At 45.9% G+C, this 13,867-nt stretch overlaps 1 pseudogene; it reads left to right on the forward strand.

Moving 5' to 3' along the window:
- The first annotated feature begins 1,409 nt into the window (after positions 1 to 1,409).
- LOC126425408 (5S ribosomal RNA) lies at positions 1,410 to 1,527 on the forward strand (annotated as a pseudogene).
- Positions 1,528 to 13,867: the final 12,340 nt, after the last annotated feature.

The following is a 13,867-nucleotide window of genomic DNA, read 5'->3' on the forward strand; positions in this document are numbered from 1 at the left end:
TCCTTGAGGTAGATGCTATTTTCCTTGACTTCCGGAAGGCGTTCGATACAGTTCCGCATTGTCGCCTGATAAACAAAGTAAGGGCCTACGGAATATCAGACCAGCTGTGTGGCTGGTTTTTAGCAAACAGAACACAGCATGTTGTTCTCAATGGAGAGACGTCTACAGACGTTAAAGTAACCTCTGGCGTGCGACAGGGGAGTGTTATGGGACCATTGCTTTTCACAATATATATAAATGACCTAGTAGATAGTGCGGAAGTTCCATGCGGCTTTTCACGGATGTCGTTCTTCCCGCGAACCATACGCGACTGGAACAGAAAAGGGAGGTAATGGCAGTGGCACGTAAAGTGCCCTCCGCCACACACCGTTGGGTGGCTTGCGGAATATTAATGCAGATGTAGAAAATTTAGATAGTCAGCATTTCAAGCTGACTGGAGAACGATTCTACTACTGCCACGTACACTTCGAGAAAGGACGTCGAAGATAAGAGAAACTAGTATCGTTTGGAGCCTTATAAACAGCCTTGCGATTGGAACAGGAAAGAAAATGGCTGTTAGAAATACTGGGTACACTTCGCCATGCACCGTAAGGTAAGGTATGTATGTAGAAACACCCTGTATATTGCGGTAAGTATGTTGTTAGTTAGATCTGATACAAAATACCACATTCAGAATTTACTATGGTGCATAAAAGCCCGCAGTTTACTTTTGTTCGTGTAAGGTACGACATTAAACACAAAATAACAGACAGGTAGATTTGAACTGTGATCGCTGTCAGGGAGGGGAAATGATAAAACACTATACTTAAAGATAGACGAAAAGAAACCGGCGTGGCTGATTGAGAAATGAAGAGAGGTAGAAGCGTAACCGATAAATAGTGGGAGCATTTGCTTTAATGTTTGACAGAGAGCACTCCCCGCGTACGTTAATGTTGCATGGGGGATTAATTAAAAATAAAAGACTAATATTAATGAATAAATGCAATAATTTTACTAGCTGTGTGACCGGTTACGAAGTCTCGTAACCGGTTGGCCCTGACTATTATTAGCACGCAAGGTCATCAGTCCCCTAGAACTACTTAAACCTAACTAACCTAAGGACATCACACACACCCATACCCGAGGCAGGATTCGAACCTTCGACCGTAGCGGTCGCGCGGTTCCAGAGTGTAGCGCCTAGAACCGCTCGGCCACCCCGGCCGGCGATGTCAGTAGAGATGCAGGAACAGCAGAGTGGGTTGGTCAGCAGAATTTGGTGACTTTGAATGTCGACTGGGCAATCGATGACAGCAGAGATCAAAACCATCAAACATTTCAACCTTTCTGAAACCGCATTTGTTGACAGTTGGTGATACGTTTGTGAAGCGGAAACGTGGAGGAATAACCACAGCTAAAGCAAGGTCAGGAGCGCCAACGGCCTTGCCACAGTGGCAACACCGGTTCCCGTCAAATCACCGAAGCTAAGCGCCGTTGGGCTGGGCTAGCACTTGGATGGGTGACCATCTGGTCTGTTGAGTGCTGTTGGCAAGCGGGGTGCACTCAGCCCTTGTGAGGCAAACTGAGGAGCTACTTGAGTGAGAAGTAACGGCTCTGGTCTCTTACACTGACATACGGCCAGGAGAATGGTGTGCTGACCACACACCCCTCCACATCCGCATCCAGCGACGCCTCTGGGCTGAGGATGACACGGCGGCCGGTCGGTACCGTTGGGCCTTCGTGGCCTGTTCAGGCGGAGCTTAGTTTTTTTTAGCATTGTCAGGAGGATTTGATTTACTGATGCACTGGGATGATCGAGCATTGCTGAGGATGGTTAAAAGAACCCGAATGACATCAGCAGATGGAATGCCTTGTGAGTTCCAGAGTGCCACTGGCAGTCCAGCTAGAGCCATTATTGTGTTTGGGGATTTGAAGAGAATGGGACACAATGGTGGAGGATTTCTCCATAGCCAACACGTGTCTTTAGTCAATGCTGTGTGGCGCTTGAGGTGGTGTAAAGAGCGAGGCCATTAGACAGTAGGTGACTGGAGGCGAGTGATTTGGACTGACGACTCACGCTGTACCCTGCAACAATCCGCTGGAAGGTGTGTGTGGTTTGGGAACTTATGGGCGCCCAACGGCGAGGTTATCAGCGTCCTCACATCAATGAAAACAAACGAATGTGGATAAGAACGAAAACTGTCGTACACGCATGCATACGAAACGACCACATAAAGACTATCGCACAGGCACTCTCACATGCATTAAAACCAATGAGGAGGCAAGATAGCCAATCGAGAAAGTAAAGGTGGGAAAACAAACCACAAAAGAGCTAAAAGACCAGCACAGGGAAAAGAGACTGGCCTACCACTCACAAAAAAATTTGGGTGAGCCAGCCACCTAGTTGACACATTAAAAATATCTCCCCAAAATCTTGTTAAAAATGTGGGACAAATCACAGAACTTTAAAACCCGAACCACATTCGTTTGAGCATTGCATAAAATAGACTGCAGATCCGTCGGCAAATCCGCTGCAGTCCGCTGGTCAACAAATGAAATGCAGTCCAATAAAACGTGGTGCACCGTGATCTCCACGCCACAAGCACCACACATCGCAGGGTCCTCTCGCCAGCGTAAAAATCCGTGCGTCATAGGACTGTGGCCGATGCGACGACGAGTAAGGATGACCTCGTCCCATCGACGTGACTGGAAGAAAGTACGCCACGGCCGAGTCGTGGGCTTGATCACACGGGGCTTGTTGTCGGTCACTTCTAGCCCCTCATGTTCCCATCGACACAGGATTTTATACCTCAACAGCGAGGTGAGGAAAGCAGTGGGATAGCACACTGAAAGACCTGACGGTCACGACACGCCTCCTTGGCTGCTCGATCAGCCCTTTCATTCCCCAGAATTCCCGCGTGCTCTGGTGCCCAGCAGAAAGACACCTGCTTCCCCAGTCACTGTAGTTGGAGGAGGGCGTCGTGTATAGTCTGGGTTCCTCTATCTGCTGGGTACAAACGCCTGGAGAGAGTAAAGGGCTCTCAAAGAATCTGAACAGAGGAGAAATCTAACACTGGGAGAAAGTCTCATCTGCTCCATTGCCTGCAAGATGGCATATAATTCTGCGTCCAAGACGGTAAATTCGGGAGGCAGTTTGACCTTGAGGACACGATCCAGGAAGACGACAGAGCAACCAACAGAGTCACCCTGCTTAGACCCATGCGTAAAAACAGCTACATGGTCGTGGTGCTCAGATAAAACGGCAGAAAAGACCAGATTAAAAACGGAAGCAGGAGTGCTATCTCTCCTGTACCGCACCAAATCTAAAATCACTCTGGGCCTCTCCAGTAACCAGGGTGGCAGGCGGTTAAAACCCTGGATTTGGGGTTGTACAGACTCCACACCAAAGGACTCTAGCACACGTATCCCAAATGGCAACGTAGCCTGGGGACGGTGGGAAAAAAGGCGGTCCAGAGGCGGATGACCAACAGTATGATGAGCAGGCGAGGTTGGAGCTGCAAGAAACTTACAAGCCTGGCGCACCAGCAGGAGCTGCCGCCGGATGGTGAGTGGCGGTTCGCCAGCCTCAGCACAGAGGCTGGGTACGGGACTGGTCCGATAAGCACCCGTGGCCAGTCGGATCCCAGCATGGTGGACAGCGTCAAGGACCTGCAAATAAGACGGCCTCGCTGACCCATACACTGTCCGCTGGAATGGTTTGGGGTTTGCGAATGACTGGAGAACGTTGTTTGCCATCATGTGTAGTGCCTACAGTGAAGTACAGACGAGGTAGTGTTACAGTTTGGTGGTGTTTCTCGTGATCAGAGTGTGATCCTCCTGTCACGTTTGACAAAAAGCTGAATGCGGAACTATATGACCATGTTTTGCAGCGCTGTGTACTGAGAACAGCAGAGGAACATTTGGGAGGCGGTGACAGTTTATATCAGGCTGGACAGTGCACCCTGTGATAAAAATGCATCTGCGAGGCAATAGTTTGTAGACAATAACATTCCTGAACTGGACTGGACAACCCGGAGTCCCATCCCACACACAATGCAACACAATCAGGATGTCACTCTGTACACCAGTGTCCTCCTCTGGTTTCTTTTCCTGATCAAGAGTGGGCTGTCAATCCTCAACAGACCTTCAGAAACCTCATTTAAAGTGCCTACAAGGAAGTTCAAGCTGTGATGAACGTGAAGGGTGGACACACACCATACCAATATCCACTATTGTGTGTCTGAATCCATTTGATCAGCTATTGTGCAAAGTGTTTCAAAGTTATACGCTAACCCGCAGCAAGTGCGTTTCTTGGGGCAGATGAGGCAGAGAAACGTACATACAAATCAGGGCTAAAGTGGTTTTTGACGAGGCTACGCATCTTGAAAGAAGCTTACTTGAAATGTGTTACTCAGTGAGAAAGCAATGAAAACTGGCACACAGGCGACGCTGGCAGGGCACATTACCACACGACACGGCATAACAGCAACTAACGTGCTTCCCGCTCAACATACTCCACAAGCTATCGTGTCAAGTGTTATTTATTCCAGTCTTTGATCACAATATAAATTCTTTAGACGATGACCGGTTTCAGTCCGTAATGACCATCCTCAGATCTGTTTTGCACCATGTCCTAAAGTTATAAGGCCGTAATGGCATCGTCAAAACATATAAATATAATCAGCGTACCATCGTCATATAGATCTAAAATGAGGTGTAAAATAGGCCGCATGGTCCACATAGTCATTATTGCAACTGTGTGGACGATGTGGCCTATTTTACACCTTATTTTAGATCTATATGACGATGCTATGCTGATTATATTTATATGTTTTGACGATGCCATTACGGCCTTATAACTTTAGGACATGGTGTAAAACAGATCTGAGGATGGTCATTACGGACTGAAACCGGTCATCGCTATAGAATTAATATTGTGATCAAAGACTGGAATAAATAACATTTGACAGTATTGGATCACTGTTTGTCTACGCGACCATGTCGCAGTTGGTGAAAGCCATCATGTGGCGCACGGCAGAGGATACCTGAAACGTCCCCTTAAAAAAATTTATGAATGACTGTGCTGATAAACCTCTCACGTTATTTGATTTTCAAACAGCTGAGCAGAACTGAACGTACTCAGACATTTCTCTCTTTACTTATTCTGATCAATACTAAACTGACACACAATATTTTTAGCGCAACGCAATCTGACTTTAAATAATCTCTACAAAAGAATGGACCTAATTAACAATAACCTATGCCTTTCATGAATCACTTACCTCACAAAAATCTTCATTACTCGAACTACTGCAATACAGCGAGTGCCAATACTGCCAGCTAAATAAAAGATTCTAACTACTGAAGGCACTAACTACTGATAGGCATACTTAGCAAATGAAAGATTTTGATAGAGAACATACAATGTATTTACCTTAATAGTGTTCAAAAGTCATAATATACAGGGTGAGTCACCTAACGTTAACGCTGGATATATTTCGTAAACCACATCAAATACTGACGAACCGATTCCACAGACCGAACGTGAGGAGAGGGGCTAGTGTAATTGGTTAATACAAACCATACAAAAATGCACGGAAGTATGTCTTTTAACACAAACCTACGTTTTTTTAAATGGAACCCCGTTATTTTTGTTAGCACATCTGAACATATAAACAAATACGTAATCAGTGCCGTTTGTTGCATTGTAAAATGTTAATTACATCCGGAGATATTGTAATCTAAAGTTGACGCTTGAAACCTCCGACGTTCAGTTGCGTGTTGTAACAAACACGGGCCACGGTCGGCGAGCAGCATCTGCAGGGACATGTTTACGATGACGACCGTGTTTACGGGTGTGGCTGTAGTGCACTGTTGTGGTTTGGTCTAGCTGTCGCAGTGTCCGCATGTAGCGCTTGCTACTATTGTTATTCTGCATTCGTCTCCGCACGCAGACCAACTGTAGTACACCGTGTTACCAGACGTCTGTGATAGTGTAGTGTTGTAGGAACTGTGACCATGGTGTATTCGAACTCTGAAAAGGCGGAGATGATACTCATCTATGGCGAGTGTCGACGAAATGCAGCTGAAGCCTGCAGGGTGTACGCAGAACGGTACCCGGACAGAGAGCATCCAACGTGCCGCACATTGCAAAACATCTACCGCCAACTGTATGCAACAGGTATGGTCGTAGCACGCAAACGGGTCCGTAACAGGCCCGTCACAGGAGAAGCGGGTGCAGCTGGTGTGTTAGCTGCTGTTGCCATGAATCCACACACGAGTACACGGGACATTGTGAGAGCCGGTGGACTGAGTCAAAGTAGTGTCATGCGCATACTGCATCGTCACCGCTTTCACCCGTTTCATGTGTAGCTACATCAGCAATTATATGGTGATGACTTTAATCATCCAGTGCAATTCTGTCAATGGGCATTAACAGAGAATGCGCTGCAGTTCTACCTGTTCACCGATGAAGCGGGTTTCACAAACCACGGGGCAGTGAATCTACGGAACATGCATTACTGGTCCGTGGACAATCCTCGCTGGCTCAGACAGGTAGAGCGACAGCGACCGTGGACTGTAAATGTATGGTGCGGAATCATTGGCGACCACCTCATTGGTCCTCACTTCATTGCGGGGACCCAAACAGCTGCAGCATACATCGCGTTTCTACAGAATGACCTGCCAACGTTGCTCGAAAATGTCCCACTGGAAACGCGTCGACGTATGTGGTATCAGCATAATGGTGCATCTGCACATCCCGCAATTAACACTAGGCTGACCCTTGACAGGATGTTCGACGGGCGTTTCATAGGACGTGGAGGACGCATAAATTGGCCAGCCCGTTCTCCTGATCTTACACCTCTGGACTTCTTTCTGTGGGGTACGTTAAAGGAGAATGTGTACCGTGATGTGCCTACAACCCCAGAGGATATGAAACAACGTATTGTGGCAGCCTGCGGCGACATTACAGCAGATGTACTGCGGCGTGTACGACATTCATTACGCCAGAGATTGCAATTGTGTGCAGCAAATGATGGCCACCACATTGAACATCTATTGGCCTAACATGTCGGGACACACTCTATTCCACTCCGTAATTGAAAACGGAAACCACGTGTGTACGTGTACCTCACCCCTCATGGTCATGCACATGTGCGTCAGTGAAAAAGACCAATAAAAAGGTGTTAGCATGTGGACGTAATGTGCTGTTCCAGTCTCTTCTGTACCTTAGGTCCATCAGCGTTCCCTTTGGATCCCTATGTAATTCGGTGCTCTCCGATACACACGATCGAACAGCGGAGGAGTGGTACTCAAGCGTCAACTTTAGGTTACAATATCTCCGGATGTAATTAACATTTTACAATGCAACAAACGGCACTGATTACGTATTTGTTTATATGTTCAGATGTGCTAACAAAACTAACGGGTATCCATTTAAAAAAAACGTAGGTTTGTGTTAAAAAACATACTTCCGTGCATTTTTTTATGGTTTGTATTAACCAATTACACTAGCCCCTCTCCTCACGTTCGGTCTGTGGAATCGATTCGTCAGTATTTGATGTGGCTTACGAAATATATCCAGCGGTAATGTTAGGTGACTCACCCCGTACAGGGTTATTACAAATGATTGAAGCGATTTCACAGCTCTACAATAACTTTATTATTTGAGATATTTTCACAATGCTTTGCACACACATACAAAAACTCAAAAAGTTTTTTTAGGCATTCACATATGTTCGATATGTGCCCTTTTAGTGATTCGACAGACATCAAGCCGATAATCAAGTTTCTCCCACACTCGGCGCAGCATGTCCCCATCAATGAGTTCGAAAGCATCGTTGATGCGAGCTCGCAGTTCTGGCACATTTCTTGGTAGAGGAGGTTTAAACGCTGAATCTTTCACATAACCCCACAGAAAGAAATCGCATGGGGTTAAGTCGGGAGAGCGTGGAGGCCATGACATGAATTGCTGATCATGATCTCCACCACGACCGATCCATCGGTTTTCCAATTTCCTGTTTAAGAAATGCCGAACATCATGATGGAAGTGCGGTGGCGCACCATCCTGTTGAAAGATGAAGTCGGCGCTGTCGGTCTCCAGTTGTGGCATGAGCCAATTTTCCAGCATATCCAGATACACGTGTCCTGTAAAGTTTTTTTCGCAGAAGAAAAAGGGGCCGTAAACTTTAAACCGTGAGATTGCACAAAACACGTTAACTTTTGGTGAATTGCGAATTTGCTGCACAAATGCGTGAGGATTCTCTACCGCCCAGATTCGCACATTGTGTCTGTTCACTTCACCATTAAGAAAAAATGTTGCTTCATCACTGAAAACAAGTTTCGCACTGAACGCATCCTCTTCCATGAGCTGTTGCAATCGCGCCGAAAATTCAAAGCGTTTGACTTTGTCATCGGGTGGCAGGGCTTGTAGCAATTGTAAACGGTAAGGCTTCTGCTTTAGCCTTTTCCGTAAGATTTTCCAAACCGTCGGCTGTGGTACGTTTAGCTCCCTGCTTGCTTTATTCGTCGACTTCCGCGGGCTACGCGTGAAACTTGCCCGCACGCGTTCAACCGTTTTTTCGCTCACTGCAGACCGACCCGTTGATTTCCCCTTAGATTCATCCAGAAGCTTTAAACTGCGCATACCATCGCCGAATGGAGTTAGCAGTTGGTGGATCTTTGTTGAACTTCGTCCTGAAGTGTCGTTGCACTGTTATGACTGACTGATGTGAGTGCATTTCAAGCACGACATACGCTTTCTCGGCTCCTGTCGCCATTTTGTCTCACTGCACTCTCGAGCGCTCTGGCGGCAGAAACCTGAAGTGCGGCTTCAGCCGAACAAAACTATGAGTTTTTCTACGTATCTGTAGTGTGTCGTGACCATATGTCAATGAATGGAGCTACAGTGAATTTATGAAATCGCTTCAATCATTTGTAATAGCCCTGTATATCAGTTCATGACATCCAAACTTACTCTTTCTGACGGACATACGTGCAGATCATCCGCTCTCAAAACTCCGCCATCTCTCTCCCCACATCCACCACTGCTGGCGGCTCACCTCCAACTGCGCAACGCTATGCGCTGTTCACATCCAACTGCCCAACACTACAATAGCGAATATTTAAAGAATGCCAACCAGCCACAGACTGCACATAGCACAGTCAGTGATTTTCATACAGAGCGCTACGTGGTGTTACCAACATAAAAACGTAAACAGCCTACTTACATACCTTATGCAACTGCTAGTTATTGCCTTTCCCATTCCACTCGTAGATGGTGCGAGGGAAATATGACTGTCTTCATGCTTCCGTATTAGCCCAGATATCTCTTCGGACCATAAACGAGACGTATATTGACATCTCAGTAGGTTCATTCTGCAGTCTGTCTCAAATGCCGGTTTTCTAAACTTTCTCAAGAATGCTTCACGAACTAGACGTCATGTTCCCTCCAGCGACTTCCATTTGAATTTTCGAAGAATTTCCATAATACTTCTTGCACGTGATCAAGCCTAATGTTGACAAATGTAATAGCATACCTTTGATTTTCTTCAATGTCTCCCTTCAGTTCTACCAAACACGCGAACAGTCCTCAACAATGGGTCACGCAGGTGTTCTGTACTTGGTCTCCCTTATGCAGGGTAATTTTTTCCGCCGCGTACAAACTCTAGCTTTTGATCATTGAGAAGGTACGGAACAAAAAACATCTAATGAGCTTATGTCCGGAAATGCATGGTTTTCACGCTAGAGACCATTTATTCAGTCATACTTCGTTACAGAGACTGTGGTCTAATACGCGCTGTACCACGCAGCTACGGCTACAGTATGCATGATTTCCTCCTAAAGGGTGGTACAGTTACTGATATGTCACGCCCTAGCGCCCTCCCTGGCATAATCATTGGTAATGTTGTGTCTCATTCGCTTCTTTTGTTGACTCACCTTGTAGAGGATGTGATGCAGCATCGTACACAGTGGTTCCGTATTCGAATTGAGAGCTTGCCAGCATCAATGCGGGCGGCGAGCATCAATGTTGTATCAGACCTATCCCCCTCCGATAACAACCACAGCATTCAATGTGTTTCGCCGTTTGCCTGAGACAGGGTCGTTACAGGAAGCAGTAAATCATGAAGGACGTGCCCGAAATGTTCGGACACCAGATTTGGAGGAAAACGTGATTAATACTGCAAAAGGCGACTGCGGTGTCCGTTCCAAGCAGTTGGCCCAAGAGTAGAGAGTAAACCAGACGACCGCCTGGAGCGTTCCCCTCGACAATTGTTATTGCCCTTATCATTTACAGCGTGCGCATGGCTTACCAGCGACGGTTTATCCACGTCAGGAGCAGTTTTTTTCACTGGTTTCTTCACCAGGCAACCACGATTCCGGGATTTGTGTCATCCATCCTATTCACAGGTGAGGTCACCTTTACGAGGAGCTTTCGTAAGAGTCATCTGTGGGATAGTATGCAGAATCCCCCATGGTATGGTGACAGCGAATCATCATTATCGGTGCATCCAGAATGTGTAGCCCGAATAACTGACGACCGTATTTTGCGACCAGTCTTCCTTCCACGCCGCCTAACGGGCCGAAACCATAAGCGGTTCTTGCTGCAGACTTTGCTTCCCCTGCTGCAAGAAGTGCCGTCGATGATTAGAAGGGTTATGTGGCTGCTACCCACTTTGCCGTTAACGTCCGAACGCATCTCAACAGCGTCCTCCCTGGTCGGTGGATCGGGCGGCGGGGTCCAGTCGCATGGCCTGTTCCTTCACCGGATCTCAACCATTGTGATTTCTGGTTATGGAGCCATTTCAAAAGTATCGTGTATTCAGGGCCCAGTCCAGATGTGGAGACACTGGAGCAGCGTATTCGTGTTGTCTTTGACACTGTTCCGATACAGCCTGGCCAATGTGAACGTGTCCTGTCTGATCACCTGCATCCAATCATATACATTCTCCATTGAGATGGACTTCGACAATTCCAGCAAGACAATACGACACCCCGCACGTCCAGAATTGCTACAGAGTGGCTCCAGGAACGCTCTTCTCAGTTTAAACACTTTCACTGGCCACCGCCCCCCCCCCCTGCCCCCTAGACATGAACATAACTGAGCATATCTGGGCTGCCTTGGAACATACTGCTTAGAAGAGATCTCCAACGGGGTTCCGGATTCGATTCGCGGCCGGGTTGGGGATTTTCTCTGCCCAGAGACTGGGTGTTTGCGTTGTCCTCATCATTTCATCATCATCATTCACGACAGTAGCTAGATTGGACTGTGACAAAAATTGGATGTGTAACAAGAGGGACTTCATAAAGGTGCTGATGACTGCGCAGTAGAGCGCCCCACAAACATTCATCATCATCAGAAGAGATCTCCACCCCATCGTAGTCTAACAGAATTATGGACAGCCCTGCATGATTCATGGTGTCAGTTCCCTCCAGCACTACTTCAGACATTAGTCGTTTCCATGCCACGTTGTGTGGCAGCACTTCTGTGTGCTGGCTGGGGCCCTACATAGTCCTAGGCAAGTGTACCAGTTTCTTTGGCTCTTCACTGTATAGCTGATGTGTTATGTTAAGTTGTGTTGACGTCATTCACCTCTTTTGGTAATAAATCTGTTGTGATGTTTAATTCTGTTGGTTATTCAGACAGACAAGATACATTGATCACATATATTAATTTCACTATCTCACAAACACAGCATTGACGAGGTATTCACTGTGACAATTTCGTATTAAAAACGAAAAAAAATTAAATTTGTTGTTAGTTCTGTAGCATCCCAGGCAGTTTCTGCACGTGTCCTGTCAGATCACCTGCATTATTCATGTCCATTACGCATTCTGACGGACTTGGGCAATTCCAGTAGGACAATGCAACGCCCTACACGTCCAGAATTGCTACAGAGTGGCTCCAGACACACTCTTTTGTGCTTAAAAACTTCATCTGGCCACCCGACTCCCCACCCATGAACATTATTGAGCATATCTGGGATGCCTTGTAACATGCTGTTCAGAAGACATACCCCCCCCCCCCACCCCTCCCCCCTCCCCTGTAACGCCGGAAATGCATATCCTCCTATTTTCATCTATTGTACTATTATTTTTTTCCTTGTTTTGTTACCTCAAGATATGACATTTCTGTCTCTTTATATATTGTAATTGTTTTACTGTTTGTATATATATATTTATGCACTCATGTCGATGTATAATTGGTTTGTTTCGTAAATATTATTTGTATTTTTACGCTGGGTCTTGCCTAGGGAAAACTGCTATCGAACGATTACATCGATGGGTCGTGTGAAGAATCAAAGTGTGAAGGATCTTTGGTAGTGTTAACTCTGCCGCGTGGAGCGCGGGCAGTGAGAGTCTGGCGGGAGTAGCGAGTGGAGCAGGTGTTGTGTGACGCTCCCGCGAGTTGCCGCGCTTTCGGGGTTTGGCAGCATGTAATTGCGCTCGACTCGCGATGATAGTTTCTGACATGGTGTCGCGGACGGGAAGCATTAGCTGGCGCACATCAAGAGCCCGTTTCGCCTGGTGACCGTGTCGAGAAGAAGGCGCGCCAACATCCAGCTTCTGCAACAGCGACGGCCGACAATGAGTGACTGTCGCCACCTCCTCGATCGACGGCTTCAAACCTTCAATCAACCAACAAGGAAGACTAAAAGCACGTAAAGTTTCAGAACTGTATGGCAGACCTCAGCTTTTCAAATTGTTCCATTTGCCTCGCAAAATTACAGCAACTTAGCATGAACCTTTGTTGCTCATTGTCCCAATTGCATTGCCAAGCAGGGTCCCTTCCTTTTCCGAAATGAACCCGAGTGTCGTTGAAATTCAAACGCCAGCATTAAAATAATATAATTAGATTTCACTGCTTTAATTTCAAAGTTCAGTAGCTGGCTACAATATTTAGGTTACACGAGCACAAATTTAGAGTGCGAGTTTTGTTAGCATATTTTAGCTTACCTGTGACTGCAGCTCAGCTTGGTACGTACTAAATTTTACTATTGTTAATAGTTCAGAATCATTTAATTCAAGTTCAAAGTTAAATCTCTTGTTTCTAAATTGCGTAGAGTCAAGTTGCTTTTGAAATGATTGTTGAGGTAGTCCAAGACTAACCGTATTTTACTGGATTTCGATGTGCTTCAGAAAGAAAGCTCACTATCAACTTCAGTCACTAAATTAACTTTCGATTTTCCGGTTTTATTAATTCTTTTGCTAAATTAAGTCAGAGTGTAGCGAAATTTATTACTTCTGACAAACTTTCAGTTTTCACACTACACGTGTCAACCTTCAGTTGCCACGCTTCTAGTGTTAATTATATGTGTAATAACCTTTCTTTTTCAGTTACTATAGTAATTGTCCTTAGGACTGGCGACCGTGATTTCCCCCAAATCTCAAATATCTAATTACCGCTAGTTAATTGTTAACGTAACGGCCGCACATTTACTTTCTTTATTAACTTTACCCCTTTTCAAAATTAATTTCCACCAGTTTCATTTGCATTTTTCCTTTCATTTAGATGTAACCCTTTCCTCCCTCTTTACCGATAGATTAACTTCGGTGACGATTGCTTTTCCCAAATTTCCATTAGGTACACGCGGTTTAATTTTTCACTGTCATTAAGGTCGATAAGTGAGGGGGGAGGTTACACGTGACGACCTGGTGACAGGACAATCTTCAAATTTGAGGTTGTTCTGGACACGAATTTTGCATTGTGCAAATCTCGTAACAAAGTACTGGTTACGAAATGGTCGATACGTCAGCGAGAATATTCGTGTGAGGAATCCTAATTAGAGTTGAGATTTTGCATTTATATTGAAAATTATTAAAATGAGTGAAGGCAACAATTACCAAAATTTGGTAGACTTAGATACGGAACAATCGGTCGAACAGTGGG

The sequence above is a fragment of the Schistocerca serialis genome, chromosome 10 (assembly GCF_023864345.2).
Source record: "Schistocerca serialis cubense isolate TAMUIC-IGC-003099 chromosome 10, iqSchSeri2.2, whole genome shotgun sequence".
Taxonomy (NCBI): domain Eukaryota; kingdom Metazoa; phylum Arthropoda; class Insecta; order Orthoptera; family Acrididae; genus Schistocerca; species Schistocerca serialis.